At 44.5% G+C, this 26,865-nt stretch overlaps 61 non-coding genes across 61 annotated transcripts; 47 read left to right on the top strand and 14 right to left on the bottom strand.

Annotated features, from left to right (window-relative positions):
- The first annotated feature begins 18 nt into the window (after positions 1-18).
- TRNAY-GUA (transfer RNA tyrosine (anticodon GUA)) lies at positions 19-104 on the top strand. The gene is given in 2 exon segments: positions 19-55; positions 69-104. It is a non-coding gene; the product is annotated as a tRNA-Tyr (tRNA).
- Positions 105-233: 129 nt separating this feature from the next.
- Positions 234-305, top strand: TRNAA-CGC (transfer RNA alanine (anticodon CGC)). Its single transcript has one exon. It is a non-coding gene; the product is annotated as a tRNA-Ala (tRNA).
- Positions 306-734: 429 nt separating this feature from the next.
- Positions 735-806, top strand: TRNAA-UGC (transfer RNA alanine (anticodon UGC)). Its single transcript has one exon. It is a non-coding gene; the product is annotated as a tRNA-Ala (tRNA).
- A 768-nt stretch (positions 807-1,574) lies between these two features.
- Positions 1,575-1,660, top strand: TRNAY-GUA (transfer RNA tyrosine (anticodon GUA)). The gene is given in 2 exon segments: positions 1,575-1,611; positions 1,625-1,660. It is a non-coding gene; the product is annotated as a tRNA-Tyr (tRNA).
- A 129-nt stretch (positions 1,661-1,789) lies between these two features.
- Positions 1,790-1,861, top strand: TRNAA-CGC (transfer RNA alanine (anticodon CGC)). Its single transcript has one exon. It is a non-coding gene; the product is annotated as a tRNA-Ala (tRNA).
- A 199-nt stretch (positions 1,862-2,060) lies between these two features.
- On the bottom strand, positions 2,061-2,133 carry TRNAM-CAU (transfer RNA methionine (anticodon CAU)). Its single transcript has one exon. It is a non-coding gene; the product is annotated as a tRNA-Met (tRNA).
- A 157-nt stretch (positions 2,134-2,290) lies between these two features.
- On the top strand, positions 2,291-2,362 carry TRNAA-UGC (transfer RNA alanine (anticodon UGC)). Its single transcript has one exon. It is a non-coding gene; the product is annotated as a tRNA-Ala (tRNA).
- A 983-nt stretch (positions 2,363-3,345) lies between these two features.
- TRNAA-CGC (transfer RNA alanine (anticodon CGC)) lies at positions 3,346-3,417 on the top strand. The gene has a single exon. It is a non-coding gene; the product is annotated as a tRNA-Ala (tRNA).
- Positions 3,418-3,616: 199 nt separating this feature from the next.
- On the bottom strand, positions 3,617-3,689 carry TRNAM-CAU (transfer RNA methionine (anticodon CAU)). Its single transcript has one exon. It is a non-coding gene; the product is annotated as a tRNA-Met (tRNA).
- A 157-nt stretch (positions 3,690-3,846) lies between these two features.
- On the top strand, positions 3,847-3,918 carry TRNAA-UGC (transfer RNA alanine (anticodon UGC)). Its single transcript has one exon. It is a non-coding gene; the product is annotated as a tRNA-Ala (tRNA).
- A 768-nt stretch (positions 3,919-4,686) lies between these two features.
- TRNAY-GUA (transfer RNA tyrosine (anticodon GUA)) lies at positions 4,687-4,772 on the top strand. The gene is given in 2 exon segments: positions 4,687-4,723; positions 4,737-4,772. It is a non-coding gene; the product is annotated as a tRNA-Tyr (tRNA).
- Positions 4,773-4,901: 129 nt separating this feature from the next.
- TRNAA-CGC (transfer RNA alanine (anticodon CGC)) lies at positions 4,902-4,973 on the top strand. The gene has a single exon. It is a non-coding gene; the product is annotated as a tRNA-Ala (tRNA).
- A 429-nt stretch (positions 4,974-5,402) lies between these two features.
- On the top strand, positions 5,403-5,474 carry TRNAA-UGC (transfer RNA alanine (anticodon UGC)). The gene has a single exon. It is a non-coding gene; the product is annotated as a tRNA-Ala (tRNA).
- A 768-nt stretch (positions 5,475-6,242) lies between these two features.
- Positions 6,243-6,328, top strand: TRNAY-GUA (transfer RNA tyrosine (anticodon GUA)). Its single transcript is given in 2 exon segments — positions 6,243-6,279; positions 6,293-6,328. It is a non-coding gene; the product is annotated as a tRNA-Tyr (tRNA).
- Positions 6,329-6,457: 129 nt separating this feature from the next.
- Positions 6,458-6,529, top strand: TRNAA-CGC (transfer RNA alanine (anticodon CGC)). The gene has a single exon. It is a non-coding gene; the product is annotated as a tRNA-Ala (tRNA).
- Positions 6,530-6,728: 199 nt separating this feature from the next.
- TRNAM-CAU (transfer RNA methionine (anticodon CAU)) lies at positions 6,729-6,801 on the bottom strand. Its single transcript has one exon. It is a non-coding gene; the product is annotated as a tRNA-Met (tRNA).
- A 157-nt stretch (positions 6,802-6,958) lies between these two features.
- Positions 6,959-7,030, top strand: TRNAA-UGC (transfer RNA alanine (anticodon UGC)). The gene has a single exon. It is a non-coding gene; the product is annotated as a tRNA-Ala (tRNA).
- A 768-nt stretch (positions 7,031-7,798) lies between these two features.
- TRNAY-GUA (transfer RNA tyrosine (anticodon GUA)) lies at positions 7,799-7,884 on the top strand. Its single transcript is given in 2 exon segments — positions 7,799-7,835; positions 7,849-7,884. It is a non-coding gene; the product is annotated as a tRNA-Tyr (tRNA).
- Positions 7,885-8,013: 129 nt separating this feature from the next.
- On the top strand, positions 8,014-8,085 carry TRNAA-CGC (transfer RNA alanine (anticodon CGC)). The gene has a single exon. It is a non-coding gene; the product is annotated as a tRNA-Ala (tRNA).
- Positions 8,086-8,284: 199 nt separating this feature from the next.
- On the bottom strand, positions 8,285-8,357 carry TRNAM-CAU (transfer RNA methionine (anticodon CAU)). Its single transcript has one exon. It is a non-coding gene; the product is annotated as a tRNA-Met (tRNA).
- A 157-nt stretch (positions 8,358-8,514) lies between these two features.
- Positions 8,515-8,586, top strand: TRNAA-UGC (transfer RNA alanine (anticodon UGC)). The gene has a single exon. It is a non-coding gene; the product is annotated as a tRNA-Ala (tRNA).
- A 768-nt stretch (positions 8,587-9,354) lies between these two features.
- Positions 9,355-9,440, top strand: TRNAY-GUA (transfer RNA tyrosine (anticodon GUA)). The gene is given in 2 exon segments: positions 9,355-9,391; positions 9,405-9,440. It is a non-coding gene; the product is annotated as a tRNA-Tyr (tRNA).
- A 129-nt stretch (positions 9,441-9,569) lies between these two features.
- TRNAA-CGC (transfer RNA alanine (anticodon CGC)) lies at positions 9,570-9,641 on the top strand. Its single transcript has one exon. It is a non-coding gene; the product is annotated as a tRNA-Ala (tRNA).
- Positions 9,642-9,840: 199 nt separating this feature from the next.
- On the bottom strand, positions 9,841-9,913 carry TRNAM-CAU (transfer RNA methionine (anticodon CAU)). The gene has a single exon. It is a non-coding gene; the product is annotated as a tRNA-Met (tRNA).
- Positions 9,914-10,070: 157 nt separating this feature from the next.
- TRNAA-UGC (transfer RNA alanine (anticodon UGC)) lies at positions 10,071-10,142 on the top strand. The gene has a single exon. It is a non-coding gene; the product is annotated as a tRNA-Ala (tRNA).
- A 983-nt stretch (positions 10,143-11,125) lies between these two features.
- Positions 11,126-11,197, top strand: TRNAA-CGC (transfer RNA alanine (anticodon CGC)). Its single transcript has one exon. It is a non-coding gene; the product is annotated as a tRNA-Ala (tRNA).
- A 199-nt stretch (positions 11,198-11,396) lies between these two features.
- Positions 11,397-11,469, bottom strand: TRNAM-CAU (transfer RNA methionine (anticodon CAU)). Its single transcript has one exon. It is a non-coding gene; the product is annotated as a tRNA-Met (tRNA).
- A 157-nt stretch (positions 11,470-11,626) lies between these two features.
- Positions 11,627-11,698, top strand: TRNAA-UGC (transfer RNA alanine (anticodon UGC)). Its single transcript has one exon. It is a non-coding gene; the product is annotated as a tRNA-Ala (tRNA).
- A 768-nt stretch (positions 11,699-12,466) lies between these two features.
- TRNAY-GUA (transfer RNA tyrosine (anticodon GUA)) lies at positions 12,467-12,552 on the top strand. The gene is given in 2 exon segments: positions 12,467-12,503; positions 12,517-12,552. It is a non-coding gene; the product is annotated as a tRNA-Tyr (tRNA).
- A 129-nt stretch (positions 12,553-12,681) lies between these two features.
- TRNAA-CGC (transfer RNA alanine (anticodon CGC)) lies at positions 12,682-12,753 on the top strand. Its single transcript has one exon. It is a non-coding gene; the product is annotated as a tRNA-Ala (tRNA).
- Positions 12,754-12,952: 199 nt separating this feature from the next.
- TRNAM-CAU (transfer RNA methionine (anticodon CAU)) lies at positions 12,953-13,025 on the bottom strand. The gene has a single exon. It is a non-coding gene; the product is annotated as a tRNA-Met (tRNA).
- A 157-nt stretch (positions 13,026-13,182) lies between these two features.
- Positions 13,183-13,254, top strand: TRNAA-UGC (transfer RNA alanine (anticodon UGC)). Its single transcript has one exon. It is a non-coding gene; the product is annotated as a tRNA-Ala (tRNA).
- Positions 13,255-14,022: 768 nt separating this feature from the next.
- TRNAY-GUA (transfer RNA tyrosine (anticodon GUA)) lies at positions 14,023-14,108 on the top strand. Its single transcript is given in 2 exon segments — positions 14,023-14,059; positions 14,073-14,108. It is a non-coding gene; the product is annotated as a tRNA-Tyr (tRNA).
- Positions 14,109-14,237: 129 nt separating this feature from the next.
- TRNAA-CGC (transfer RNA alanine (anticodon CGC)) lies at positions 14,238-14,309 on the top strand. Its single transcript has one exon. It is a non-coding gene; the product is annotated as a tRNA-Ala (tRNA).
- A 199-nt stretch (positions 14,310-14,508) lies between these two features.
- Positions 14,509-14,581, bottom strand: TRNAM-CAU (transfer RNA methionine (anticodon CAU)). Its single transcript has one exon. It is a non-coding gene; the product is annotated as a tRNA-Met (tRNA).
- Positions 14,582-14,738: 157 nt separating this feature from the next.
- Positions 14,739-14,810, top strand: TRNAA-UGC (transfer RNA alanine (anticodon UGC)). Its single transcript has one exon. It is a non-coding gene; the product is annotated as a tRNA-Ala (tRNA).
- Positions 14,811-15,578: 768 nt separating this feature from the next.
- On the top strand, positions 15,579-15,664 carry TRNAY-GUA (transfer RNA tyrosine (anticodon GUA)). The gene is given in 2 exon segments: positions 15,579-15,615; positions 15,629-15,664. It is a non-coding gene; the product is annotated as a tRNA-Tyr (tRNA).
- Positions 15,665-16,064: 400 nt separating this feature from the next.
- On the bottom strand, positions 16,065-16,137 carry TRNAM-CAU (transfer RNA methionine (anticodon CAU)). Its single transcript has one exon. It is a non-coding gene; the product is annotated as a tRNA-Met (tRNA).
- A 157-nt stretch (positions 16,138-16,294) lies between these two features.
- Positions 16,295-16,366, top strand: TRNAA-UGC (transfer RNA alanine (anticodon UGC)). Its single transcript has one exon. It is a non-coding gene; the product is annotated as a tRNA-Ala (tRNA).
- A 1,254-nt stretch (positions 16,367-17,620) lies between these two features.
- TRNAM-CAU (transfer RNA methionine (anticodon CAU)) lies at positions 17,621-17,693 on the bottom strand. Its single transcript has one exon. It is a non-coding gene; the product is annotated as a tRNA-Met (tRNA).
- A 157-nt stretch (positions 17,694-17,850) lies between these two features.
- On the top strand, positions 17,851-17,922 carry TRNAA-UGC (transfer RNA alanine (anticodon UGC)). The gene has a single exon. It is a non-coding gene; the product is annotated as a tRNA-Ala (tRNA).
- A 768-nt stretch (positions 17,923-18,690) lies between these two features.
- Positions 18,691-18,776, top strand: TRNAY-GUA (transfer RNA tyrosine (anticodon GUA)). Its single transcript is given in 2 exon segments — positions 18,691-18,727; positions 18,741-18,776. It is a non-coding gene; the product is annotated as a tRNA-Tyr (tRNA).
- A 129-nt stretch (positions 18,777-18,905) lies between these two features.
- Positions 18,906-18,977, top strand: TRNAA-CGC (transfer RNA alanine (anticodon CGC)). Its single transcript has one exon. It is a non-coding gene; the product is annotated as a tRNA-Ala (tRNA).
- A 199-nt stretch (positions 18,978-19,176) lies between these two features.
- Positions 19,177-19,249, bottom strand: TRNAM-CAU (transfer RNA methionine (anticodon CAU)). Its single transcript has one exon. It is a non-coding gene; the product is annotated as a tRNA-Met (tRNA).
- A 157-nt stretch (positions 19,250-19,406) lies between these two features.
- On the top strand, positions 19,407-19,478 carry TRNAA-UGC (transfer RNA alanine (anticodon UGC)). Its single transcript has one exon. It is a non-coding gene; the product is annotated as a tRNA-Ala (tRNA).
- A 768-nt stretch (positions 19,479-20,246) lies between these two features.
- TRNAY-GUA (transfer RNA tyrosine (anticodon GUA)) lies at positions 20,247-20,332 on the top strand. The gene is given in 2 exon segments: positions 20,247-20,283; positions 20,297-20,332. It is a non-coding gene; the product is annotated as a tRNA-Tyr (tRNA).
- A 129-nt stretch (positions 20,333-20,461) lies between these two features.
- TRNAA-CGC (transfer RNA alanine (anticodon CGC)) lies at positions 20,462-20,533 on the top strand. Its single transcript has one exon. It is a non-coding gene; the product is annotated as a tRNA-Ala (tRNA).
- Positions 20,534-20,732: 199 nt separating this feature from the next.
- On the bottom strand, positions 20,733-20,805 carry TRNAM-CAU (transfer RNA methionine (anticodon CAU)). Its single transcript has one exon. It is a non-coding gene; the product is annotated as a tRNA-Met (tRNA).
- Positions 20,806-20,962: 157 nt separating this feature from the next.
- Positions 20,963-21,034, top strand: TRNAA-UGC (transfer RNA alanine (anticodon UGC)). Its single transcript has one exon. It is a non-coding gene; the product is annotated as a tRNA-Ala (tRNA).
- Positions 21,035-21,802: 768 nt separating this feature from the next.
- TRNAY-GUA (transfer RNA tyrosine (anticodon GUA)) lies at positions 21,803-21,888 on the top strand. The gene is given in 2 exon segments: positions 21,803-21,839; positions 21,853-21,888. It is a non-coding gene; the product is annotated as a tRNA-Tyr (tRNA).
- A 129-nt stretch (positions 21,889-22,017) lies between these two features.
- TRNAA-CGC (transfer RNA alanine (anticodon CGC)) lies at positions 22,018-22,089 on the top strand. The gene has a single exon. It is a non-coding gene; the product is annotated as a tRNA-Ala (tRNA).
- A 199-nt stretch (positions 22,090-22,288) lies between these two features.
- TRNAM-CAU (transfer RNA methionine (anticodon CAU)) lies at positions 22,289-22,361 on the bottom strand. The gene has a single exon. It is a non-coding gene; the product is annotated as a tRNA-Met (tRNA).
- Positions 22,362-22,518: 157 nt separating this feature from the next.
- Positions 22,519-22,590, top strand: TRNAA-UGC (transfer RNA alanine (anticodon UGC)). The gene has a single exon. It is a non-coding gene; the product is annotated as a tRNA-Ala (tRNA).
- A 983-nt stretch (positions 22,591-23,573) lies between these two features.
- Positions 23,574-23,645, top strand: TRNAA-CGC (transfer RNA alanine (anticodon CGC)). The gene has a single exon. It is a non-coding gene; the product is annotated as a tRNA-Ala (tRNA).
- Positions 23,646-24,074: 429 nt separating this feature from the next.
- On the top strand, positions 24,075-24,146 carry TRNAA-UGC (transfer RNA alanine (anticodon UGC)). The gene has a single exon. It is a non-coding gene; the product is annotated as a tRNA-Ala (tRNA).
- Positions 24,147-24,914: 768 nt separating this feature from the next.
- On the top strand, positions 24,915-25,000 carry TRNAY-GUA (transfer RNA tyrosine (anticodon GUA)). Its single transcript is given in 2 exon segments — positions 24,915-24,951; positions 24,965-25,000. It is a non-coding gene; the product is annotated as a tRNA-Tyr (tRNA).
- A 129-nt stretch (positions 25,001-25,129) lies between these two features.
- Positions 25,130-25,201, top strand: TRNAA-CGC (transfer RNA alanine (anticodon CGC)). The gene has a single exon. It is a non-coding gene; the product is annotated as a tRNA-Ala (tRNA).
- A 199-nt stretch (positions 25,202-25,400) lies between these two features.
- On the bottom strand, positions 25,401-25,473 carry TRNAM-CAU (transfer RNA methionine (anticodon CAU)). Its single transcript has one exon. It is a non-coding gene; the product is annotated as a tRNA-Met (tRNA).
- Positions 25,474-25,630: 157 nt separating this feature from the next.
- Positions 25,631-25,702, top strand: TRNAA-UGC (transfer RNA alanine (anticodon UGC)). Its single transcript has one exon. It is a non-coding gene; the product is annotated as a tRNA-Ala (tRNA).
- Positions 25,703-26,470: 768 nt separating this feature from the next.
- Positions 26,471-26,556, top strand: TRNAY-GUA (transfer RNA tyrosine (anticodon GUA)). The gene is given in 2 exon segments: positions 26,471-26,507; positions 26,521-26,556. It is a non-coding gene; the product is annotated as a tRNA-Tyr (tRNA).
- Positions 26,557-26,685: 129 nt separating this feature from the next.
- On the top strand, positions 26,686-26,757 carry TRNAA-CGC (transfer RNA alanine (anticodon CGC)). The gene has a single exon. It is a non-coding gene; the product is annotated as a tRNA-Ala (tRNA).
- The last annotated feature ends 108 nt before the right edge of the window (positions 26,758-26,865 follow it).

Here is a 26,865-nt window from a genome sequence, read left to right as displayed (position 1 = left end):
AAAGATACTTCAGCCACTCCTTCGATAGCTCAGTTGGTAGAGCGGAGGACTGTAGCATAAAGTCAGACATCCTTAGGTCGCTGGTTCAAATCCGGCTCGAAGGATTTTTTGCTTCGATTTCCATATATTTCACTTTTATTCAAACAATACCTTCCATTGATTATGATCGAGACTTTGCAGTCCCTGGGTTTCAGGGATTCCTTGCATCCATCAAACAGCTCGAGGGCAAAAGTGGGGATGTAGCTCAGTGGTAGAGCGCATGCTTCGCATGTATGAGGTCCCGGGTTCAATCCCCGGCATCTCCAGGAGCCTCTGTTCCTTATCTTGGCTTTTTTCCAGAAGGCTAGCCTGCCATCATGCAGAAAGAAGAAGTTTGTCATGCAGTTGGGGTGAGAGCCCCACTTAAATAGTCAGACATTTGCTTTGGAAAAATCTTTGAACTAGGCATAGTTTGCGCATTTCAAGAAAATCGGAGAATTTTGCATTCCAAAAGAAGGAAATAAATGCCCTCTCTGAGGATCGAACTCAGGACCTTCAGATTATGAGACTGACGCGCTGCCTACTGCGCTAAGAAGACTGTATATAGGCATCTGTACATAAGACCATGAAGATCATCCAGGTACAAGGCTGAAGGATTTTCCAGACTGACATTGTATACTGCAGAGTCGAATGGGGTGATGTGGCCGTCGGTTCAATGCAGGGTTTCCAATCATACAGTCAAACCTTGCAGAAGTGGGGATGTAGCTCAGTGGTAGAGCGCATGCTTTGCATGTATGAGGCCCCGGGTTCAATCCCCGGCATCTCCAGACTTTTGCCATGCTTACCTTGGATTTTGGGCCGAAAGCTAGGCTGGCATCATGATGAAGGAAGAGATATGTCCTCCAACCGGGATGAGGACCCCGCTTAATCTGTCAGACGTTTGCCTTGAAAAATCCCATGAAATGGGGCTATCTCATTTTTGATGATTATAGATCAAAAGAATCCTACTTGTTGAAGACATCAAAGTGATGATTCATCTTGACAACCATAATGCTTTGATGATAGAAATCTGTCGCATCTCTCTTGATCATTGGTAAGGGTTCTTCTTCTAAACCAGAGACTCTTTACAGTAGCTTTTAGAAAAACTGAATATTTTGTTTATCTCAATCACCTTCAATCTACAGATTTTTCCGTTCTCTTTCCTTTTGAAAATGCATCCAAAATGCACGTTCTTGATGCTGGGTGCGTAGTAATGACTCCCATAACTTTCTGTCATTTCTTTCATGGTTCCGCGCAGCCATCCATTTGCCACCAATGCTGCCCAAGGTCTTTGTATCAAAGTTCCTTTCCTTTCTGTAAAATTGAAATTTGGAGCACCCCTGCTTATCCCCAAGCCAAGACAGAACATGAACTTTGGTCTGAAATCCTCCTTTGGGGTGATAAGACGTACCTTACAGTGTGCTCTAAGAACTGGTGACTTTGAGAGGGAGCTGCAGGTAATGTTCATGATTTTCATCGATCTGCTCCTGATCCCCACCCCCACAACCTTTCTTGAGCGAGAGATAATTACAGCGCTGAAAGATACTTCAGCCACTCCTTCGATAGCTCAGTTGGTAGAGCGGAGGACTGTAGCATAAAGTCAGACATCCTTAGGTCGCTGGTTCAAATCCGGCTCGAAGGATTTTTTGCTTCGATTTCCATATCTTTCACTTTTATTCAAACAATACCTTCCATTGATTATGATCGAGACTTTGCAGTCCCTGGGTTTCAGGGATTCCTTGCATCCATCAAACAGCTCGAGTGCAAAAGTGGGGATGTAGCTCAGTGGTAGAGCGCATGCTTCGCATGTATGAGGTCCCGGGTTCAATCCCCGGCATCTCCAGGAGCCTCTGTTCCTTATCTTGGCTTTTTTCCAGAAGGCTAGCCTGCCATCATGCAGAAAGAAGAAGTTTGTCATGCAGTTGGGGTGAGAGCCCCACTTAAATAGTCAGACATTTGCTTTGGAAAAATCTTTGAACTAGGCATAGTTTGCGCATTTCAAGAAAATCGGAGAATTTTGCATTCCAAAAGAAGGAAATAAATGCCCTCTCTGAGGATCGAACTCAGGACCTTCAGATTATGAGACTGACGCGCTGCCTACTGCGCTAAGAAGGCTGTATATAGGCATCTGTACATAAGACCATGAAGATCATCCAGGTACAAGGCTGAAGGATTTTCCTGACTGACATTGTATACTGCAGAGTCGAATGGGGTGATGTGGCCGTCGGTTCAATGCAGGGTTTCCAATCATACAGTCAAACCTTGCAGAAGTGGGGATGTAGCTCAGTGGTAGAGCGCATGCTTTGCATGTATGAGGCCCCGGGTTCAATCCCCGGCATCTCCAGACTTTTGCCATGCTTACCTTGGATTTTGGGCCGAAAGCTAGGCTGGCATCATGATGAAGGAAGAGATATGTCCTCCAACCGGGATGAGGACCCCGCTTAATCTGTCAGACGTTTGCCTTGAAAAATCCCATGAAATGGGGCTATCTCATTTTTGATGATTATAGATCAAAAGAATCCTACTTGTTGAAGACATCAAAGTGATGATTCATCTTGACAACCATAATGCTTTGATGATAGAAATCTGTCGCATCTCTCTTGATCATTGGTAAGGGTTCTTCTTCTAAACCAGAGACTCTTTACAGTAGCTTTTAGAAAAACTGAATATTTTGTTTATCTCAATCACCTTCAATCTACAGATTTTTCCGTTCTCTTTCCTTTTGAAAATGCATCCAAAATGCACGTTCTTGATGCTGGGTGCGTAGTAATGACTCCCATAACTTTCTGTCATTTCTTTCATGGTTCCGCGCAGCCATCCATTTGCCACCAATGCTGCCCAAGGTCTTTGTATCAAAGTTCCTTTCCTTTCTGTAAAATTGAAATTTGGAGCACCCCTGCTTATCCCCAAGCCAAGACAGAACATGAACTTTGGTCTGAAATCCTCCTTTGGGGTGATAAGACGTACCTTACAGTGTGCTCTAAGAACTGGTGACTTTGAGAGGGAGCTGCAGGTAATGTTCATGATTTTCATCGATCTGCTCCTGATCCCCACCCCCACAACCTTTCTTGAGCGAGAGATAATTACAGCGCTGAAAGATACTTCAGCCACTCCTTCTATAGCTCAGTTGGTAGAGCGGAGGACTGTAGCATAAAGTCAGACATCCTTAGGTCGCTGGTTCAAATCCGGCTCGAAGGATTTTTTGCTTCGATTTCCATATATTTCACTTTTATTCAAACAATACCTTCCATTGATTATGATCGAGACTTTGCAGTCCCTGGGTTTCAGGGATTCCTTGCATCCATCAAACAGCTCGAGGGCAAAAGTGGGGATGTAGCTCAGTGGTAGAGCGCATGCTTCGCATGTATGAGGTCCCGGGTTCAATCCCCGGCATCTCCAGGAGCCTCTGTTCCTTATCTTGGCTTTTTTCCAGAAGGCTAGCCTGCCATCATGCAGAAAGAAGAAGTTTGTCATGCAGTTGGGGTGAGAGCCCCACTTAAATAGTCAGACATTTGCTTTGGAAAAATCTTTGAACTAGGCATAGTTTGCGCATTTCAAGAAAATCGGAGAATTTTGCATTCCAAAAGAAGGAAATAAATGCCCTCTCTGAGGATCGAACTCAGGACCTTCAGATTATGAGACTGACGCGCTGCCTACTGCGCTAAGAAGGCTGTATATAGGCATCTGTACATAAGACCATGAAGATCATCCAGGTACAAGGCTGAAGGATTTTCCTGACTGACATTGTATACTGCAGAGTCGAATGGGGTGATGTGGCCGTCGGTTCAATGCAGGGTTTCCAATCATACAGTCAAACCTTGCAGAAGTGGGGATGTAGCTCAGTGGTAGAGCGCATGCTTTGCATGTATGAGGCCCCGGGTTCAATCCCCGGCATCTCCAGACTTTTGCCATGCTTACCTTGGATTTTGGGCCGAAAGCTAGGCTGGCATCATGATGAAGGAAGAGATATGTCCTCCAACCGGGATGAGGACCCCGCTTAATCTGTCAGACGTTTGCCTTGAAAAATCCCATGAAATGGGGCTATCTCATTTTTGATGATTATAGATCAAAAGAATCCTACTTGTTGAAGACATCAAAGTGATGATTCATCTTGACAACCATAATGCTTTGATGATAGAAATCTGTCGCATCTCTCTTGATCATTGGTAAGGGTTCTTCTTCTAAACCAGAGACTCTTTACAGTAGCTTTTAGAAAAACGGAATATTTTGTTTATCTCAATCACCTTCAATCTACAGATTTTTCCGTTCTCTTTCCTTTTGAAAATGCATCCAAAATGCACGTTCTTGATGCTGGGTGCGTAGTAATGACTCCCATAACTTTCTGTCATTTCTTTCATGGTTCCGCGCAGCCATCCATTTGCCACCAATGCTGCCCAAGGTCTTTGTATCAAAGTTCCTTTCCTTTCTGTAAAATTGAAATTTGGAGCACCCCTGCTTATCCCCAAGCCAAGACAGAACATGAACTTTGGTCTGAAATCCTCCTTTGGGGTGATAAGACGTACCTTACAGTGTGCTCTAAGAACTGGTGACTTTGAGAGGGAGCTGCAGGTAATGTTCATGATTTTCATCGATCTGCTCCTGATCCCCACCCCCACAACCTTTCTTGAGCGAGAGATAATTACAGCGCTGAAAGATACTTCAGCCACTCCTTCGATAGCTCAGTTGGTAGAGCGGAGGACTGTAGCATAAAGTCAGACATCCTTAGGTCGCTGGTTCAAATCCGGCTCGAAGGATTTTTTGCTTCGATTTCCATATATTTCACTTTTATTCAAACAATACCTTCCATTGATTATGATCGAGACTTTGCAGTCCCTGGGTTTCAGGGATTCCTTGCATCCATCAAACAGCTCGAGGGCAAAAGTGGGGATGTAGCTCAGTGGTAGAGCGCATGCTTCGCATGTATGAGGTCCCGGGTTCAATCCCCGGCATCTCCAGGAGCCTCTGTTCCTTATCTTGGCTTTTTTCCAGAAGGCTAGCCTGCCATCATGCAGAAAGAAGAAGTTTGTCATGCAGTTGGGGTGAGAGCCCCACTTAAATAGTCAGACATTTGCTTTGGAAAAATCTTTGAACTAGGCATAGTTTGCGCATTTCAAGAAAATCGGAGAATTTTGCATTCCAAAAGAAGGAAATAAATGCCCTCTCTGAGGATCGAACTCAGGACCTTCAGATTATGAGACTGACGCGCTGCCTACTGCGCTAAGAAGACTGTATATAGGCATCTGTACATAAGACCATGAAGATCATCCAGGTACAAGGCTGAAGGATTTTCCAGACTGACATTGTATACTGCAGAGTCGAATGGGGTGATGTGGCCGTCGGTTCAATGCAGGGTTTCCAATCATACAGTCAAACCTTGCAGAAGTGGGGATGTAGCTCAGTGGTAGAGCGCATGCTTTGCATGTATGAGGCCCCGGGTTCAATCCCCGGCATCTCCAGACTTTTGCCATGCTTACCTTGGATTTTGGGCCGAAAGCTAGGCTGGCATCATGATGAAGGAAGAGATATGTCCTCCAACCGGGATGAGGACCCCGCTTAATCTGTCAGACGTTTGCCTTGAAAAATCCCATGAAATGGGGCTATCTCATTTTTGATGATTATAGATCAAAAGAATCCTACTTGTTGAAGACATCAAAGTGATGATTCATCTTGACAACCATAATGCTTTGATGATAGAAATCTGTCGCATCTCTCTTGATCATTGGTAAGGGTTCTTCTTCTAAACCAGAGACTCTTTACAGTAGCTTTTAGAAAAACTGAATATTTTGTTTATCTCAATCACCTTCAATCTACAGATTTTTCCGTTCTCTTTCCTTTTGAAAATGCATCCAAAATGCACGTTCTTGATGCTGGGTGCGTAGTAATGACTCCCATAACTTTCTGTCATTTCTTTCATGGTTCCGCGCAGCCATCCATTTGCCACCAATGCTGCCCAAGGTCTTTGTATCAAAGTTCCTTTCCTTTCTGTAAAATTGAAATTTGGAGCACCCCTGCTTATCCCCAAGCCAAGACAGAACATGAACTTTGGTCTGAAATCCTCCTTTGGGGTGATAAGACGTACCTTACAGTGTGCTCTAAGAACTGGTGACTTTGAGAGGGAGCTGCAGGTAATGTTCATGATTTTCATCGATCTGCTCCTGATCCCCACCCCCACAACCTTTCTTGAGCGAGAGATAATTACAGCGCTGAAAGATACTTCAGCCACTCCTTCGATAGCTCAGTTGGTAGAGCGGAGGACTGTAGCATAAAGTCAGACATCCTTAGGTCGCTGGTTCAAATCCGGCTCGAAGGATTTTTTGCTTCGATTTCCATATCTTTCACTTTTATTCAAACAATACCTTCCATTGATTATGATCGAGACTTTGCAGTCCCTGGGTTTCAGGGATTCCTTGCATCCATCAAACAGCTCGAGTGCAAAAGTGGGGATGTAGCTCAGTGGTAGAGCGCATGCTTCGCATGTATGAGGTCCCGGGTTCAATCCCCGGCATCTCCAGGAGCCTCTGTTCCTTATCTTGGCTTTTTTCCAGAAGGCTAGCCTGCCATCATGCAGAAAGAAGAAGTTTGTCATGCAGTTGGGGTGAGAGCCCCACTTAAATAGTCAGACATTTGCTTTGGAAAAATCTTTGAACTAGGCATAGTTTGCGCATTTCAAGAAAATCGGAGAATTTTGCATTCCAAAAGAAGGAAATAAATGCCCTCTCTGAGGATCGAACTCAGGACCTTCAGATTATGAGACTGACGCGCTGCCTACTGCGCTAAGAAGGCTGTATATAGGCATCTGTACATAAGACCATGAAGATCATCCAGGTACAAGGCTGAAGGATTTTCCTGACTGACATTGTATACTGCAGAGTCGAATGGGGTGATGTGGCCGTCGGTTCAATGCAGGGTTTCCAATCATACAGTCAAACCTTGCAGAAGTGGGGATGTAGCTCAGTGGTAGAGCGCATGCTTTGCATGTATGAGGCCCCGGGTTCAATCCCCGGCATCTCCAGACTTTTGCCATGCTTACCTTGGATTTTGGGCCGAAAGCTAGGCTGGCATCATGATGAAGGAAGAGATATGTCCTCCAACCGGGATGAGGACCCCGCTTAATCTGTCAGACGTTTGCCTTGAAAAATCCCATGAAATGGGGCTATCTCATTTTTGATGATTATAGATCAAAAGAATCCTACTTGTTGAAGACATCAAAGTGATGATTCATCTTGACAACCATAATGCTTTGATGATAGAAATCTGTCGCATCTCTCTTGATCATTGGTAAGGGTTCTTCTTCTAAACCAGAGACTCTTTACAGTAGCTTTTAGAAAAACTGAATATTTTGTTTATCTCAATCACCTTCAATCTACAGATTTTTCCGTTCTCTTTCCTTTTGAAAATGCATCCAAAATGCACGTTCTTGATGCTGGGTGCGTAGTAATGACTCCCATAACTTTCTGTCATTTCTTTCATGGTTCCGCGCAGCCATCCATTTGCCACCAATGCTGCCCAAGGTCTTTGTATCAAAGTTCCTTTCCTTTCTGTAAAATTGAAATTTGGAGCACCCCTGCTTATCCCCAAGCCAAGACAGAACATGAACTTTGGTCTGAAATCCTCCTTTGGGGTGATAAGACGTACCTTACAGTGTGCTCTAAGAACTGGTGACTTTGAGAGGGAGCTGCAGGTAATGTTCATGATTTTCATCGATCTGCTCCTGATCCCCACCCCCACAACCTTTCTTGAGCGAGAGATAATTACAGCGCTGAAAGATACTTCAGCCACTCCTTCGATAGCTCAGTTGGTAGAGCGGAGGACTGTAGCATAAAGTCAGACATCCTTAGGTCGCTGGTTCAAATCCGGCTCGAAGGATTTTTTGCTTCGATTTCCATATCTTTCACTTTTATTCAAACAATACCTTCCATTGATTATGATCGAGACTTTGCAGTCCCTGGGTTTCAGGGATTCCTTGCATCCATCAAACAGCTCGAGTGCAAAAGTGGGGATGTAGCTCAGTGGTAGAGCGCATGCTTCGCATGTATGAGGTCCCGGGTTCAATCCCCGGCATCTCCAGGAGCCTCTGTTCCTTATCTTGGCTTTTTTCCAGAAGGCTAGCCTGCCATCATGCAGAAAGAAGAAGTTTGTCATGCAGTTGGGGTGAGAGCCCCACTTAAATAGTCAGACATTTGCTTTGGAAAAATCTTTGAACTAGGCATAGTTTGCGCATTTCAAGAAAATCGGAGAATTTTGCATTCCAAAAGAAGGAAATAAATGCCCTCTCTGAGGATCGAACTCAGGACCTTCAGATTATGAGACTGACGCGCTGCCTACTGCGCTAAGAAGGCTGTATATAGGCATCTGTACATAAGACCATGAAGATCATCCAGGTACAAGGCTGAAGGATTTTCCTGACTGACATTGTATACTGCAGAGTCGAATGGGGTGATGTGGCCGTCGGTTCAATGCAGGGTTTCCAATCATACAGTCAAACCTTGCAGAAGTGGGGATGTAGCTCAGTGGTAGAGCGCATGCTTTGCATGTATGAGGCCCCGGGTTCAATCCCCGGCATCTCCAGACTTTTGCCATGCTTACCTTGGATTTTGGGCCGAAAGCTAGGCTGGCATCATGATGAAGGAAGAGATATGTCCTCCAACCGGGATGAGGACCCCGCTTAATCTGTCAGACGTTTGCCTTGAAAAATCCCATGAAATGGGGCTATCTCATTTTTGATGATTATAGATCAAAAGAATCCTACTTGTTGAAGACATCAAAGTGATGATTCATCTTGACAACCATAATGCTTTGATGATAGAAATCTGTCGCATCTCTCTTGATCATTGGTAAGGGTTCTTCTTCTAAACCAGAGACTCTTTACAGTAGCTTTTAGAAAAACTGAATATTTTGTTTATCTCAATCACCTTCAATCTACAGATTTTTCCGTTCTCTTTCCTTTTGAAAATGCATCCAAAATGCACGTTCTTGATGCTGGGTGCGTAGTAATGACTCCCATAACTTTCTGTCATTTCTTTCATGGTTCCGCGCAGCCATCCATTTGCCACCAATGCTGCCCAAGGTCTTTGTATCAAAGTTCCTTTCCTTTCTGTAAAATTGAAATTTGGAGCACCCCTGCTTATCCCCAAGCCAAGACAGAACATGAACTTTGGTCTGAAATCCTCCTTTGGGGTGATAAGACGTACCTTACAGTGTGCTCTAAGAACTGGTGACTTTGAGAGGGAGCTGCAGGTAATGTTCATGATTTTCATCGATCTGCTCCTGATCCCCACCCCCACAACCTTTCTTGAGCGAGAGATAATTACAGCGCTGAAAGATACTTCAGCCACTCCTTCGATAGCTCAGTTGGTAGAGCGGAGGACTGTAGCATAAAGTCAGACATCCTTAGGTCGCTGGTTCAAATCCGGCTCGAAGGATTTTTTGCTTCGATTTCCATATCTTTCACTTTTATTCAAACAATACCTTCCATTGATTATGATCGAGACTTTGCAGTCCCTGGGTTTCAGGGATTCCTTGCATCCATCAAACAGCTCGAGTGCAAAAGTGGGGATGTAGCTCAGTGGTAGAGCGCATGCTTCGCATGTATGAGGTCCCGGGTTCAATCCCCGGCATCTCCAGGAGCCTCTGTTCCTTATCTTGGCTTTTTTCCAGAAGGCTAGCCTGCCATCATGCAGAAAGAAGAAGTTTGTCATGCAGTTGGGGTGAGAGCCCCACTTAAATAGTCAGACATTTGCTTTGGAAAAATCTTTGAACTAGGCATAGTTTGCGCATTTCAAGAAAATCGGAGAATTTTGCATTCCAAAAGAAGGAAATAAATGCCCTCTCTGAGGATCGAACTCAGGACCTTCAGATTATGAGACTGACGCGCTGCCTACTGCGCTAAGAAGGCTGTATATAGGCATCTGTACATAAGACCATGAAGATCATCCAGGTACAAGGCTGAAGGATTTTCCTGACTGACATTGTATACTGCAGAGTCGAATGGGGTGATGTGGCCGTCGGTTCAATGCAGGGTTTCCAATCATACAGTCAAACCTTGCAGAAGTGGGGATGTAGCTCAGTGGTAGAGCGCATGCTTTGCATGTATGAGGCCCCGGGTTCAATCCCCGGCATCTCCAGACTTTTGCCATGCTTACCTTGGATTTTGGGCCGAAAGCTAGGCTGGCATCATGATGAAGGAAGAGATATGTCCTCCAACCGGGATGAGGACCCCGCTTAATCTGTCAGACGTTTGCCTTGAAAAATCCCATGAAATGGGGCTATCTCATTTTTGATGATTATAGATCAAAAGAATCCTACTTGTTGAAGACATCAAAGTGATGATTCATCTTGACAACCATAATGCTTTGATGATAGAAATCTGTCGCATCTCTCTTGATCATTGGTAAGGGTTCTTCTTCTAAACCAGAGACTCTTTACAGTAGCTTTTAGAAAAACTGAATATTTTGTTTATCTCAATCACCTTCAATCTACAGATTTTTCCGTTCTCTTTCCTTTTGAAAATGCATCCAAAATGCACGTTCTTGATGCTGGGTGCGTAGTAATGACTCCCATAACTTTCTGTCATTTCTTTCATGGTTCCGCGCAGCCATCCATTTGCCACCAATGCTGCCCAAGGTCTTTGTATCAAAGTTCCTTTCCTTTCTGTAAAATTGAAATTTGGAGCACCCCTGCTTATCCCCAAGCCAAGACAGAACATGAACTTTGGTCTGAAATCCTCCTTTGGGGTGATAAGACGTACCTTACAGTGTGCTCTAAGAACTGGTGACTTTGAGAGGGAGCTGCAGGTAATGTTCATGATTTTCATCGATCTGCTCCTGATCCCCACCCCCACAACCTTTCTTGAGCGAGAGATAATTACAGCGCTGAAAGATACTTCAGCCACTCCTTCTATAGCTCAGTTGGTAGAGCGGAGGACTGTAGCATAAAGTCAGACATCCTTAGGTCGCTGGTTCAAATCCGGCTCGAAGGATTTTTTGCTTCGATTTCCATATATTTCACTTTTATTCAAACAATACCTTCCATTGATTATGATCGAGACTTTGCAGTCCCTGGGTTTCAGGGATTCCTTGCATCCATCAAACAGCTCGAGGGCAAAAGTGGGGATGTAGCTCAGTGGTAGAGCGCATGCTTCGCATGTATGAGGTCCCGGGTTCAATCCCCGGCATCTCCAGGAGCCTCTGTTCCTTATCTTGGCTTTTTTCCAGAAGGCTAGCCTGCCATCATGCAGAAAGAAGAAGTTTGTCATGCAGTTGGGGTGAGAGCCCCACTTAAATAGTCAGACATTTGCTTTGGAAAAATCTTTGAACTAGGCATAGTTTGCGCATTTCAAGAAAATCGGAGAATTTTGCATTCCAAAAGAAGGAAATAAATGCCCTCTCTGAGGATCGAACTCAGGACCTTCAGATTATGAGACTGACGCGCTGCCTACTGCGCTAAGAAGGCTGTATATAGGCATCTGTACATAAGACCATGAAGATCATCCAGGTACAAGGCTGAAGGATTTTCCTGACTGACATTGTATACTGCAGAGTCGAATGGGGTGATGTGGCCGTCGGTTCAATGCAGGGTTTCCAATCATACAGTCAAACCTTGCAGAAGTGGGGATGTAGCTCAGTGGTAGAGCGCATGCTTTGCATGTATGAGGCCCCGGGTTCAATCCCCGGCATCTCCAGACTTTTGCCATGCTTACCTTGGATTTTGGGCCGAAAGCTAGGCTGGCATCATGATGAAGGAAGAGATATGTCCTCCAACCGGGATGAGGACCCCGCTTAATCTGTCAGACGTTTGCCTTGAAAAATCCCATGAAATGGGGCTATCTCATTTTTGATGATTATAGATCAAAAGAATCCTACTTGTTGAAGACATCAAAGTGATGATTCATCTTGACAACCATAATGCTTTGATGATAGAAATCTGTCGCATCTCTCTTGATCATTGGTAAGGGTTCTTCTTCTAAACCAGAGACTCTTTACAGTAGCTTTTAGAAAAACTGAATATTTTGTTTATCTCAATCACCTTCAATCTACAGATTTTTCCGTTCTCTTTCCTTTTGAAAATGCATCCAAAATGCACGTTCTTGATGCTGGGTGCGTAGTAATGACTCCCATAACTTTCTGTCATTTCTTTCATGGTTCCGCGCAGCCATCCATTTGCCACCAATGCTGCCCAAGGTCTTTGTATCAAAGTTCCTTTCCTTTCTGTAAAATTGAAATTTGGAGCACCCCTGCTTATCCCCAAGCCAAGACAGAACATGAACTTTGGTCTGAAATCCTCCTTTGGGGTGATAAGACGTACCTTACAGTGTGCTCTAAGAACTGGTGACTTTGAGAGGGAGCTGCAGGTAATGTTCATGATTTTCATCGATCTGCTCCTGATCCCCACCCCCACAACCTTTCTTGAGCGAGAGATAATTACAGCGCTGAAAGATACTTCAGCCACTCCTTCGATAGCTCAGTTGGTAGAGCGGAGGACTGTAGCATAAAGTCAGACATCCTTAGGTCGCTGGTTCAAATCCGGCTCGAAGGATTTTTTGCTTCGATTTCCATATCTTTCACTTTTATTCAAACAATACCTTCCATTGATTATGATCGAGACTTTGCAGTCCCTGGGTTTCAGGGATTCCTTGCATCCATCAAACAGCTCGAGTGCAAAAGTGGGGATGTAGCTCAGTGGTAGAGCGCATGCTTCGCATGTATGAGGTCCCGGGTTCAATCCCCGGCATCTCCAGGAGCCTCTGTTCCTTATCTTGGCTTTTTTCCAGAAGGCTAGCCTGCCATCATGCAGAAAGAAGAAGTTTGTCATGCAGTTGGGGTGAGAGCCCCACTTAAATAGTCAGACATTTGCTTTGGAAAAATCTTTGAACTAGGCATAGTTTGCGCATTTCAAGAAAATCGGAGAATTTTGCATTCCAAAAGAAGGAAATAAATGCCCTCTCTGAGGATCGAACTCAGGACCTTCAGATTATGAGACTGACGCGCTGCCTACTGCGCTAAGAAGGCTGTATATAGGCATCTGTACATAAGACCATGAAGATCATCCAGGTACAAGGCTGAAGGATTTTCCTGACTGACATTGTATACTGCAGAGTCGAATGGGGTGATGTGGCCGTCGGTTCAATGCAGGGTTTCCAATCATACAGTCAAACCTTGCAGAAGTGGGGATGTAGCTCAGTGGTAGAGCGCATGCTTTGCATGTATGAGGCCCCGGGTTCAATCCCCGGCATCTCCAGACTTTTGCCATGCTTACCTTGGATTTTGGGCCGAAAGCTAGGCTGGCATCATGATGAAGGAAGAGATATGTCCTCCAACCGGGATGAGGACCCCGCTTAATCTGTCAGACGTTTGCCTTGAAAAATCCCATGAAATGGGGCTATCTCATTTTTGATGATTATAGATCAAAAGAATCCTACTTGTTGAAGACATCAAAGTGATGATTCATCTTGACAACCATAATGCTTTGATGATAGAAATCTGTCGCATCTCTCTTGATCATTGGTAAGGGTTCTTCTTCTAAACCAGAGACTCTTTACAGTAGCTTTTAGAAAAACTGAATATTTTGTTTATCTCAATCACCTTCAATCTACAGATTTTTCCGTTCTCTTTCCTTTTGAAAATGCATCCAAAATGCACGTTCTTGATGCTGGGTGCGTAGTAATGACTCCCATAACTTTCTGTCATTTCTTTCATGGTTCCGCGCAGCCATCCATTTGCCACCAATGCTGCCCAAGGTCTTTGTATCAAAGTTCCTTTCCTTTCTGTAAAATTGAAATTTGGAGCACCCCTGCTTATCCCCAAGCCAAGACAGAACATGAACTTTGGTCTGAAATCCTCCTTTGGGGTGATAAGACGTACCTTACAGTGTGCTCTAAGAACTGGTGACTTTGAGAGGGAGCTGCAGGTAATGTTCATGATTTTCATCGATCTGCTCCTGATCCCCACCCCCACAACCTTTCTTGAGCGAGAGATAATTACAGCGCTGAAAGATACTTCAGCCACTCCTTCGATAGCTCAGTTGGTAGAGCGGAGGACTGTAGCATAAAGTCAGACATCCTTAGGTCGCTGGTTCAAATCCGGCTCGAAGGATTTTTTGCTTCGATTTCCATATCTTTCACTTTTATTCAAACAATACCTTCCATTGATTATGATCGAGACTTTGCAGTCCCTGGGTTTCAGGGATTCCTTGCATCCATCAAACAGCTCGAGTGCAAAAGTGGGGATGTAGCTCAGTGGTAGAGCGCATGCTTCGCATGTATGAGGTCCCGGGTTCAATCCCCGGCATCTCCAGGAGCCTCTGTTCCTTATCTTGGCTTTTTTCCAGAAGGCTAGCCTGCCATCATGCAGAAAGAAGAAGTTTGTCATGCAGTTGGGGTGAGAGCCCCACTTAAATAGTCAGACATTTGCTTTGGAAAAATCTTTGAACTAGGCATAGTTTGCGCATTTCAAGAAAATCGGAGAATTTTGCATTCCAAAAGAAGGAAATAAATGCCCTCTCTGAGGATCGAACTCAGGACCTTCAGATTATGAGACTGACGCGCTGCCTACTGCGCTAAGAAGGCTGTATATAGGCATCTGTACATAAGACCATGAAGATCATCCAGGTACAAGGCTGAAGGATTTTCCTGACTGACATTGTATACTGCAGAGTCGAATGGGGTGATGTGGCCGTCGGTTCAATGCAGGGTTTCCAATCATACAGTCAAACCTTGCAGAAGTGGGGATGTAGCTCAGTGGTAGAGCGCATGCTTTGCATGTATGAGGCCCCGGGTTCAATCCCCGGCATCTCCAGACTTTTGCCATGCTTACCTTGGATTTTGGGCCGAAAGCTAGGCTGGCATCATGATGAAGGAAGAGATATGTCCTCCAACCGGGATGAGGACCCCGCTTAATCTGTCAGACGTTTGCCTTGAAAAATCCCATGAAATGGGGCTATCTCATTTTTGATGATTATAGATCAAAAGAATCCTACTTGTTGAAGACATCAAAGTGATGATTCATCTTGACAACCATAATGCTTTGATGATAGAAATCTGTCGCATCTCTCTTGATCATTGGTAAGGGTTCTTCTTCTAAACCAGAGACTCTTTACAGTAGCTTTTAGAAAAACTGAATATTTTGTTTATCTCAATCACCTTCAATCTACAGATTTTTCCGTTCTCTTTCCTTTTGAAAATGCATCCAAAATGCACGTTCTTGATGCTGGGTGCGTAGTAATGACTCCCATAACTTTCTGTCATTTCTTTCATGGTTCCGCGCAGCCATCCATTTGCCACCAATGCTGCCCAAGGTCTTTGTATCAAAGTTCCTTTCCTTTCTGTAAAATTGAAATTTGGAGCACCCCTGCTTATCCCCAAGCCAAGACAGAACATGAACTTTGGTCTGAAATCCTCCTTTGGGGTGATAAGACGTACCTTACAGTGTGCTCTAAGAACTGGTGACTTTGAGAGGGAGCTGCAGGTAATGTTCATGATTTTCATCGATCTGCTCCTGATCCCCACCCCCACAACCTTTCTTGAGCGAGAGATAATTACAGCGCTGAAAGATACTTCAGCCACTCCTTCGATAGCTCAGTTGGTAGAGCGGAGGACTGTAGCATAAAGTCAGACATCCTTAGGTCGCTGGTTCAAATCCGGCTCGAAGGATTTTTTGCTTCGATTTCCATATCTTTCACTTTTATTCAAACAATACCTTCCATTGATTATGATCGAGACTTTGCAGTCCCTGGGTTTCAGGGATTCCTTGCATCCATCAAACAGCTCGAGTGCAAAAGTGGGGATGTAGCTCAGTGGTAGAGCGCATGCTTCGCATGTATGAGGTCCTGGGTTCAATCCCCGGCATCTCCAGGAGCCTCTGTTCCTTATCTTGGCTTTTTTCCAGAAGGCTAGCCTGCCATCATGCAGAAAGAAGAAGTTTGTCATGCAGTTGGGGTGAGAGCCCCACTTAAATAGTCAGACATTTGCTTTGGAAAAATCTTTGAACTAGGCATAGTTTGCGCATTTCAAGAAAATCGGAGAATTTTGCATTCCAAAAGAAGGAAATAAATGCCCTCTCTGAGGATCGAACTCAGGACCTTCAGATTATGAGACTGACGCGCTGCCTACTGCGCTAAGAAGGCTGTATATAGGCATCTGTACATAAGACCATGAAGATCATCCAGGTACAAGGCTGAAGGATTTTCCTGACTGACATTGTATACTGCAGAGTCGAATGGGGTGATGTGGCCGTCGGTTCAATGCAGGGTTTCCAATCATACAGTCAAACCTTGCAGAAGTGGGGATGTAGCTCAGTGGTAGAGCGCATGCTTTGCATGTATGAGGCCCCGGGTTCAATCCCCGGCATCTCCAGACTTTTGCCATGCTTACCTTGGATTTTGGGCCGAAAGCTAGGCTGGCATCATGATGAAGGAAGAGATATGTCCTCCAACCGGGATGAGGACCCCGCTTAATCTGTCAGACGTTTGCCTTGAAAAATCCCATGAAATGGGGCTATCTCATTTTTGATGATTATAGATCAAAAGAATCCTACTTGTTGAAGACATCAAAGTGATGATTCATCTTGACAACCATAATGCTTTGATGATAGAAATCTGTCGCATCTCTCTTGATCATTGGTAAGGGTTCTTCTTCTAAACCAGAGACTCTTTACAGTAGCTTTTAGAAAAACTGAATATTTTGTTTATCTCAATCACCTTCAATCTACAGATTTTTCCGTTCTCTTTCCTTTTGAAAATGCATCCAAAATGCACGTTCTTGATGCTGGGTGCGTAGTAATGACTCCCATAACTTTCTGTCATTTCTTTCATGGTTCCGCGCAGCCATCCATTTGCCACCAATGCTGCCCAAGGTCTTTGTATCAAAGTTCCTTTCCTTTCTGTAAAATTGAAATTTGGAGCACCCCTGCTTATCCCCAAGCCAAGACAGAACATGAACTTTGGTCTGAAATCCTCCTTTGGGGTGATAAGACGTACCTTACAGTGTGCTCTAAGAACTGGTGACTTTGAGAGGGAGCTGCAGGTAATGTTCATGATTTTCATCGATCTGCTCCTGATCCCCACCCCCACAACCTTTCTTGAGCGAGAGATAATTACAGCGCTGAAAGATACTTCAGCCACTCCTTCTATAGCTCAGTTGGTAGAGCGGAGGACTGTAGCATAAAGTCAGACATCCTTAGGTCGCTGGTTCAAATCCGGCTCGAAGGATTTTTTGCTTCGATTTCCATATATTTCACTTTTATTCAAACAATACCTTCCATTGATTATGATCGAGACTTTGCAGTCCCTGGGTTTCAGGGATTCCTTGCATCCATCAAACAGCTCGAGGGCAAAAGTGGGGATGTAGCTCAGTGGTAGAGCGCATGCTTCGCATATATGAGGTCCCGGGTTCAATCCCCGGCATCTCCAGGAGCCTCTGTTCCTTATCTTGGCTTTTTTCCAGAAGGCTAGCCTGCCATCATGCAGAAAGAAGAAGTTTGTCATGCAGTTGGGGTGAGAGCCCCACTTAAATAGTCAGACATTTGCTTTGGAAAAATCTTTGAACTAGGCATAGTTTGCGCATTTCAAGAAAATCGGAGAATTTTGCATTCCAAAAGAAGGAAATAAATGCCCTCTCTGAGGATCGAACTCAGGACCTTCAGATTATGAGACTGACGCGCTGCCTACTGCGCTAAGAAGGCTGTATATAGGCATCTGTACATAAGACCATGAAGATCATCCAGGTACAAGGCTGAAGGATTTTCCTGACTGACATTGTATACTGCAGAGTCGAATGGGGTGATGTGGCCGTCGGTTCAATGCAGGGTTTCCAATCATACAGTCAAACCTTGCAGAAGTGGGGATGTAGCTCAGTGGTAGAGCGCATGCTTTGCATGTATGAGGCCCCGGGTTCAATCCCCGGCATCTCCAGACTTTTGCCATGCTTACCTTGGATTTTGGGCCGAAAGCTAGGCTGGCATCATGATGAAGGAAGAGATATGTCCTCCAACCGGGATGAGGACCCCGCTTAATCTGTCAGACGTTTGCCTTGAAAAATCCCATGAAATGGGGCTATCTCATTTTTGATGATTATAGATCAAAAGAATCCTACTTGTTGAAGACATCAAAGTGATGATTCATCTTGACAACCATAATGCTTTGATGATAGAAATCTGTCGCATCTCTCTTGATCATTGGTAAGGGTTCTTCTTCTAAACCAGAGACTCTTTACAGTAGCTTTTAGAAAAACTGAATATTTTGTTTATCTCAATCACCTTCAATCTACAGATTTTTCCGTTCTCTTTCCTTTTGAAAATGCATCCAAAATGCACGTTCTTGATGCTGGGTGCGTAGTAATGACTCCCATAACTTTCTGTCATTTCTTTCATGGTTCCGCGCAGCCATCCATTTGCCACCAATGCTGCCCAAGGTCTTTGTATCAAAGTTCCTTTCCTTTCTGTAAAATTGAAATTTGGAGCACCCCTGCTTATCCCCAAGCCAAGACAGAACATGAACTTTGGTCTGAAATCCTCCTTTGGGGTGATAAGACGTACCTTACAGTGTGCTCTAAGAACTGGTGACTTTGAGAGGGAGCTGCAGGTAATGTTCATGATTTTCATCGATCTGCTCCTGATCCCCACCCCCACAACCTTTCTTGAGCGAGAGATAATTACAGCGCTGAAAGATACTTCAGCCACTCCTTCGATAGCTCAGTTGGTAGAGCGGAGGACTGTAGCATAAAGTCAGACATCCTTAGGTCGCTGGTTCAAATCCGGCTCGAAGGATTTTTTGCTTCGATTTCCATATCTTTCACTTTTATTCAAACAATACCTTCCATTGATTATGATCGAGACTTTGCAGTCCCTGGGTTTCAGGGATTCCTTGCATCCATCAAACAGCTCGAGTGCAAAAGTGGGGATGTAGCTCAGTGGTAGAGCGCATGCTTCGCATGTATGAGGTCCCGGGTTCAATCCCCGGCATCTCCAGGAGCCTCTGTTCCTTATCTTGGCTTTTTTCCAGAAGGCTAGCCTGCCATCATGCAGAAAGAAGAAGTTTGTCATGCAGTTGGGGTGAGAGCCCCACTTAAATAGTCAGACATTTGCTTTGGAAAAATCTTTGAACTAGGCATAGTTTGCGCATTTCAAGAAAATCGGAGAATTTTGCATTCCAAAAGAAGGAAATAAATGCCCTCTCTGAGGATCGAACTCAGGACCTTCAGATTATGAGACTGACGCGCTGCCTACTGCGCTAAGAAGGCTGTATATAGGCATCTGTACATAAGACCATGAAGATCATCCAGGTACAAGGCTGAAGGATTTTCCTGACTGACATTGTATACTGCAGAGTCGAATGGGGTGATGTGGCCGTCGGTTCAATGCAGGGTTTCCAATCATACAGTCAAACCTTGCAGAAGTGGGGATGTAGCTCAGTGGTAGAGCGCATGCTTTGCATGTATGAGGCCCCGGGTTCAATCCCCGGCATCTCCAGACTTTTGCCATGCTTACCTTGGATTTTGGGCCGAAAGCTAGGCTGGCATCATGATGAAGGAAGAGATATGTCCTCCAACCGGGATGAGGACCCCGCTTAATCTGTCAGACGTTTGCCTTGAAAAATCCCATGAAATGGGGCTATCTCATTTTTGATGATTATAGATCAAAAGAATCCTACTTGTTGAAGACATCAAAGTGATGATTCATCTTGACAACCATAATGCTTTGATGATAGAAATCTGTCGCATCTCTCTTGATCATTGGTAAGGGTTCTTCTTCTAAACCAGAGACTCTTTACAGTAGCTTTTAGAAAAACTGAATATTTTGTTTATCTCAATCACCTTCAATCTACAGATTTTTCCGTTCTCTTTCCTTTTGAAAATGCATCCAAAATGCACGTTCTTGATGCTGGGTGCGTAGTAATGACTCCCATAACTTTCTGTCATTTCTTTCATGGTTCCGCGCAGCCATCCATTTGCCACCAATGCTGCCCAAGGTCTTTGTATCAAAGTTCCTTTCCTTTCTGTAAAATTGAAATTTGGAGCACCCCTGCTTATCCCCAAGCCAAGACAGAACATGAACTTTGGTCTGAAATCCTCCTTTGGGGTGATAAGACGTACCTTACAGTGTGCTCTAAGAACTGGTGACTTTGAGAGGGAGCTGCAGGTAATGTTCATGATTTTCATCGATCTGCTCCTGATCCCCACCCCCACAACCTTTCTTGAGCGAGAGATAATTACAGCGCTGAAAGATACTTCAGCCACTCCTTCGATAGCTCAGTTGGTAGAGCGGAGGACTGTAGCATAAAGTCAGACATCCTTAGGTCGCTGGTTCAAATCCGGCTCGAAGGATTTTTTGCTTCGATTTCCATATCTTTCACTTTTATTCAAACAATACCTTCCATTGATTATGATCGAGACTTTGCAGTCCCTGGGTTTCAGGGATTCCTTGCATCCATCAAACAGCTCGAGTGCAAAAGTGGGGATGTAGCTCAGTGGTAGAGCGCATGCTTCGCATGTATGAGGTCCCGGGTTCAATCCCCGGCATCTCCAGGAGCCTCTGTTCCTTATCTTGGCTTTTTTCCAGAAGGCTAGCCTGCCATCATGCAGAAAGAAGAAGTTTGTCATGCAGTTGGGGTGAGAGCCCCACTTAAATAGTCAGACATTTGCTTTGGAAAAATCTTTGAACTAGGCATAGTTTGCGCATTTCAAGAAAATCGGAGAATTTTGCATTCCAAAAGAAGGAAATAAATGCCCTCTCTGAGGATCGAACTCAGGACCTTCAGATTATGAGACTGACGCGCTGCCTACTGCGCTAAGAAGGCTGTATATAGGCATCTGTACATAAGACCATGAAGATCATCCAGGTACAAGGCTGAAGGATTTTCCTGACTGACATTGTATACTGCAGAGTCGAATGGGGTGATGTGGCCGTCGGTTCAATGCAGGGTTTCCAATCATACAGTCAAACCTTGCAGAAGTGGGGATGTAGCTCAGTGGTAGAGCGCATGCTTTGCATGTATGAGGCCCCGGGTTCAATCCCCGGCATCTCCAGACTTTTGCCATGCTTACCTTGGATTTTGGGCCGAAAGCTAGGCTGGCATCATGATGAAGGAAGAGATATGTCCTCCAACCGGGATGAGGACCCCGCTTAATCTGTCAGACGTTTGCCTTGAAAAATCCCATGAAATGGGGCTATCTCATTTTTGATGATTATAGATCAAAAGAATCCTACTTGTTGAAGACATCAAAGTGATGATTCATCTTGACAACCATAATGCTTTGATGATAGAAATCTGTCGCATCTCTCTTGATCATTGGTAAGGGTTCTTCTTCTAAACCAGAGACTCTTTACAGTAGCTTTTAGAAAAACTGAATATTTTGTTTATCTCAATCACCTTCAATCTACAGATTTTTCCGTTCTCTTTCCTTTTGAAAATGCATCCAAAATGCACGTTCTTGATGCTGGGTGCGTAGTAATGACTCCCATAACTTTCTGTCATTTCTTTCATGGTTCCGCGCAGCCATCCATTTGCCACCAATGCTGCCCAAGGTCTTTGTATCAAAGTTCCTTTCCTTTCTGTAAAATTGAAATTTGGAGCACCCCTGCTTATCCCCAAGCCAAGACAGAACATGAACTTTGGTCTGAAATCCTCCTTTGGGGTGATAAGACGTACCTTACAGTGTGCTCTAAGAACTGGTGACTTTGAGAGGGAGCTGCAGGTAATGTTCATGATTTTCATCGATCTGCTCCTGATCCCCACCCCCACAACCTTTCTTGAGCGAGAGATAATTACAGCGCTGAAAGATACTTCAGCCACTCCTTCGATAGCTCAGTTGGTAGAGCGGAGGACTGTAGCATAAAGTCAGACATCCTTAGGTCGCTGGTTCAAATCCGGCTCGAAGGATTTTTTGCTTCGATTTCCATATCTTTCACTTTTATTCAAACAATACCTTCCATTGATTATGATCGAGACTTTGCAGTCCCTGGGTTTCAGGGATTCCTTGCATCCATCAAACAGCTCGAGTGCAAAAGTGGGGATGTAGCTCAGTGGTAGAGCGCATGCTTCGCATGTATGAGGTCCCGGGTTCAATCCCCGGCATCTCCAGGAGCCTCTGTTCCTTATCTTGGCTTTTTTCCAGAAGGCTAGCCTGCCATCATGCAGAAAGAAGAAGTTTGTCATGCAGTTGGGGTGAGAGCCCCACTTAAATAGTCAGACATTTGCTTTGGAAAAATCTTTGAACTAGGCATAGTTTGCGCATTTCAAGAAAATCGGAGAATTTTGCATTCCAAAAGAAGGAAATAAATGCCCTCTCTGAGGATCGAACTCAGGACCTTCAGATTATGAGACTGACGCGCTGCCTACTGCGCTAAGAAGGCTGTATATAGGCATCTGTACATAAGACCATGAAGATCATCCAGGTACAAGGCTGAAGGATTTTCCTGACTGACATTGTATACTGCAGAGTCGAATGGGGTGATGTGGCCGTCGGTTCAATGCAGGGTTTCCAATCATACAGTCAAACCTTGCAGAAGTGGGGATGTAGCTCAGTGGTAGAGCGCATGCTTTGCATGTATGAGGCCCCGGGTTCAATCCCCGGCATCTCCAGACTTTTGCCATGCTTACCTTGGATTTTGGGCCGAAAGCTAGGCTGGCATCATGATGAAGGAAGAGATATGTCCTCCAACCGGGATGAGGACCCCGCTTAATCTGTCAGACGTTTGCCTTGAAAAATCCCATGAAATGGGGCTATCTCATTTTTGATGATTATAGATCAAAAGAATCCTACTTGTTGAAGACATCAAAGTGATGATTCATCTTGACAACCATAATGCTTTGATGATAGAAATCTGTCGCATCTCTCTTGATCATTGGTAAGGGTTCTTCTTCTAAACCAGAGACTCTTTACAGTAGCTTTTAGAAAAACGGAATATTTTGTTTATCTCAATCACCTTCAATCTACAGATTTTTCCGTTCTCTTTCCTTTTGAAAATGCATCCAAAATGCACGTTCTTGATGCTGGGTGCGTAGTAATGACTCCCATAACTTTCTGTCATTTCTTTCATGGTTCCGCGCAGCCATCCATTTGCCACCAATGCTGCCCAAGGTCTTTGTATCAAAGTTCCTTTCCTTTCTGTAAAATTGAAATTTGGAGCACCCCTGCTTATCCCCAAGCCAAGACAGAACATGAACTTTGGTCTGAAATCCTCCTTTGGGGTGATAAGACGTACCTTACAGTGTGCTCTAAGAACTGGTGACTTTGAGAGGGAGCTGCAGGTAATGTTCATGATTTTCATCGATCTGCTCCTGATCCCCACCCCCACAACCTTTCTTGAGCGAGAGATAATTACAGCGCTGAAAGATACTTCAGCCACTCCTTCTATAGCTCAGTTGGTAGAGCGGAGGACTGTAGCATAAAGTCAGACATCCTTAGGTCGCTGGTTCAAATCCGGCTCGAAGGATTTTTTGCTTCGATTTCCATATATTTCACTTTTATTCAAACAATACCTTCCATTGATTATGATCGAGACTTTGCAGTCCCTGGGTTTCAGGGATTCCTTGCATCCATCAAACAGCTCGAGGGCAAAAGTGGGGATGTAGCTCAGTGGTAGAGCGCATGCTTCGCATGTATGAGGTCCCGGGTTCAATCCCCGGCATCTCCAGGAGCCTCTGTTCCTTATCTTGGCTTTTTTCCAGAAGGCTAGCCTGCCATCATGCAGAAAGAAGAAGTTTGTCATGCAGTTGGGGTGAGAGCCCCACTTAAATAGTCAGACATTTGCTTTGGAAAAATCTTTGAACTAGGCATAGTTTGCGCATTTCAAGAAAATCGGAGAATTTTGCATTCCAAAAGAAGGAAATAAATGCCCTCTCTGAGGATCGAACTCAGGACCTTCAGATTATGAGACTGACGCGCTGCCTACTGCGCTAAGAAGACTGTATATAGGCATCTGTACATAAGACCATGAAGATCATCCAGGTACAAGGCTGAAGGATTTTCCAGACTGACATTGTATACTGCAGAGTCGAATGGGGTGATGTGGCCGTCGGTTCAATGCAGGGTTTCCAATCATACAGTCAAACCTTGCAGAAGTGGGGATGTAGCTCAGTGGTAGAGCGCATGCTTTGCATGTATGAGGCCCCGGGTTCAATCCCCGGCATCTCCAGACTTTTGCCATGCTTACCTTGGATTTTGGGCCGAAAGCTAGGCTGGCATCATGATGAAGGAAGAGATATGTCCTCCAACCGGGATGAGGACCCCGCTTAATCTGTCAGACGTTTGCCTTGAAAAATCCCATGAAATGGGGCTATCTCATTTTTGATGATTATAGATCAAAAGAATCCTACTTGTTGAAGACATCAAAGTGATGATTCATCTTGACAACCATAATGCTTTGATGATAGAAATCTGTCGCATCTCTCTTGATCATTGGTAAGGGTTCTTCTTCTAAACCAGAGACTCTTTACAGTAGCTTTTAGAAAAACGGAATATTTTGTTTATCTCAATCACCTTCAATCTACAGATTTTTCCGTTCTCTTTCCTTTTGAAAATGCATCCAAAATGCACGTTCTTGATGCTGGGTGCGTAGTAATGACTCCCATAACTTTCTGTCATTTCTTTCATGGTTCCGCGCAGCCATCCATTTGCCACCAATGCTGCCCAAGGTCTTTGTATCAAAGTTCCTTTCCTTTCTGTAAAATTGAAATTTGGAGCACCCCTGCTTATCCCCAAGCCAAGACAGAACATGAACTTTGGTCTGAAATCCTCCTTTGGGGTGATAAGACGTACCTTACAGTGTGCTCTAAGAACTGGTGACTTTGAGAGGGAGCTGCAGGTAATGTTCATGATTTTCATCGATCTGCTCCTGATCCCCACCCCCACAACCTTTCTTGAGCGAGAGATAATTACAGCGCTGAAAGATACTTCAGCCACTCCTTCGATAGCTCAGTTGGTAGAGCGGAGGACTGTAGCATAAAGTCAGACATCCTTAGGTCGCTGGTTCAAATCCGGCTCGAAGGATTTTTTGCTTCGATTTCCATATATTTCACTTTTATTCAAACAATACCTTCCATTGATTATGATCGAGACTTTGCAGTCCCTGGGTTTCAGGGATTCCTTGCATCCATCAAACAGCTCGAGGGCAAAAGTGGGGATGTAGCTCAGTGGTAGAGCGCATGCTTCGCATGTATGAGGTCCCGGGTTCAATCCCCGGCATCTCCAGGAGCCTCTGTTCCTTATCTTGGCTTTTTTCCAGAAGGCTAGCCTGCCATCATGCAGAAAGAAGAAGTTTGTCATGCAGTTGGGGTGAGAGCCCCACTTAAATAGTCAGACATTTGCTTTGGAAAAATCTTTGAACTAGGCATAGTTTGCGCATTTCAAGAAAATCGGAGAATTTTGCATTCCAAAAGAAGGAAATAAATGCCCTCTCTGAGGATCGAACTCAGGACCTTCAGATTATGAGACTGACGCGCTGCCTACTGCGCTAAGAAGGCTGTATATAGGCATCTGTACATAAGACCATGAAGATCATCCAGGTACAAGGCTGAAGGATTTTCCTGACTGACATTGTATACTGCAGAGTCGAATGGGGTGATGTGGCCGTCGGTTCAATGCAGGGTTTCCAATCATACAGTCAAACCTTGCAGAAGTGGGGATGTAGCTCAGTGGTAGAGCGCATGCTTTGCATGTATGAGGCCCCGGGTTCAATCCCCGGCATCTCCAGACTTTTGCCATGCTTACCTTGGATTTTGGGCCGAAAGCTAGGCTGGCATCATGATGAAGGAAGAGATATGTCCTCCAACCGGGATGAGGACCCCGCTTAATCTGTCAGACGTTTGCCTTGAAAAATCCCATGAAATGGGGCTATCTCATTTTTGATGATTATAGATCAAAAGAATCCTACTTGTTGAAGACATCAAAGTGATGATTCATCTTGACAACCATAATGCTTTGATGATAGAAATCTGTCGCATCTCTCTTGATCATTGGTAAGGGTTCTTCTTCTAAACCAGAGACTCTTTACAGTAGCTTTTAGAAAAACGGAATATTTTGTTTATCTCAATCACCTTCAATCTACAGATTTTTCCGTTCTCTTTCCTTTTGAAAATGCATCCAAAATGCACGTTCTTGATGCTGGGTGCGTAGTAATGACTCCCATAACTTTCTGTCATTTCTTTCATGGTTCCGCGCAGCCATCCATTTGCCACCAATGCTGCCCAAGGTCTTTGTATCAAAGTTCCTTTCCTTTCTGTAAAATTGAAATTTGGAGCACCCCTGCTTATCCCCAAGCCAAGACAGAACATGAACTTTGGTCTGAAATCCTCCTTTGGGGTGATAAGACGTACCTTACAGTGTGCTCTAAGAACTGGTGACTTTGAGAGGGAGCTGCAGGTAATGTTCATGATTTTCATCTATCTGCTCCTGATCCCCACCCCCACAACCTTTCTTGAGCGAGAGATAATTACAGCGCTGAAAGATACTTCAGCCACTCCTTCGATAGCTCAGTTGGTAGAGCGGAGGACTGTAGCATAAAGTCAGACATCCTTAGGTCGCTGGTTCAAATCCGGCTCGAAGGATTTTTTGCTTCGATTTCCATATATTTCACTTTTATTCAAACAATACCTTCCATTGATTATGATCGAGACTTTGCAGTCCCTGGGTTTCAGGGATTCCTTGCATCCATCAAACAGCTCGAGGGCAAAAGTGGGGATGTAGCTCAGTGGTAGAGCGCATGCTTCGCATGTATGAGGTCCCGGGTTCAATCCCCGGCATCTCCAGGAGCCTCTGTTCCTTATCTTGGCTTTTTTCCAGAAGGCTAGCCTGCCATCATGCAGAAAGAAGAAGTTTGTCATGCAGTTGGGGTGAGAGCCCCACTTAAATAGTCA

The sequence above is a fragment of the Triturus cristatus genome, chromosome 4_1 (genome assembly GCF_964204655.1).
Source record: "Triturus cristatus chromosome 4_1, aTriCri1.1, whole genome shotgun sequence".
Lineage (NCBI taxonomy): Eukaryota > Metazoa > Chordata > Amphibia > Caudata > Salamandridae > Triturus > Triturus cristatus.
Note: the sequence above shows the minus strand (reverse complement) of the source record. Positions and strands in the feature narration are given on the sequence as shown.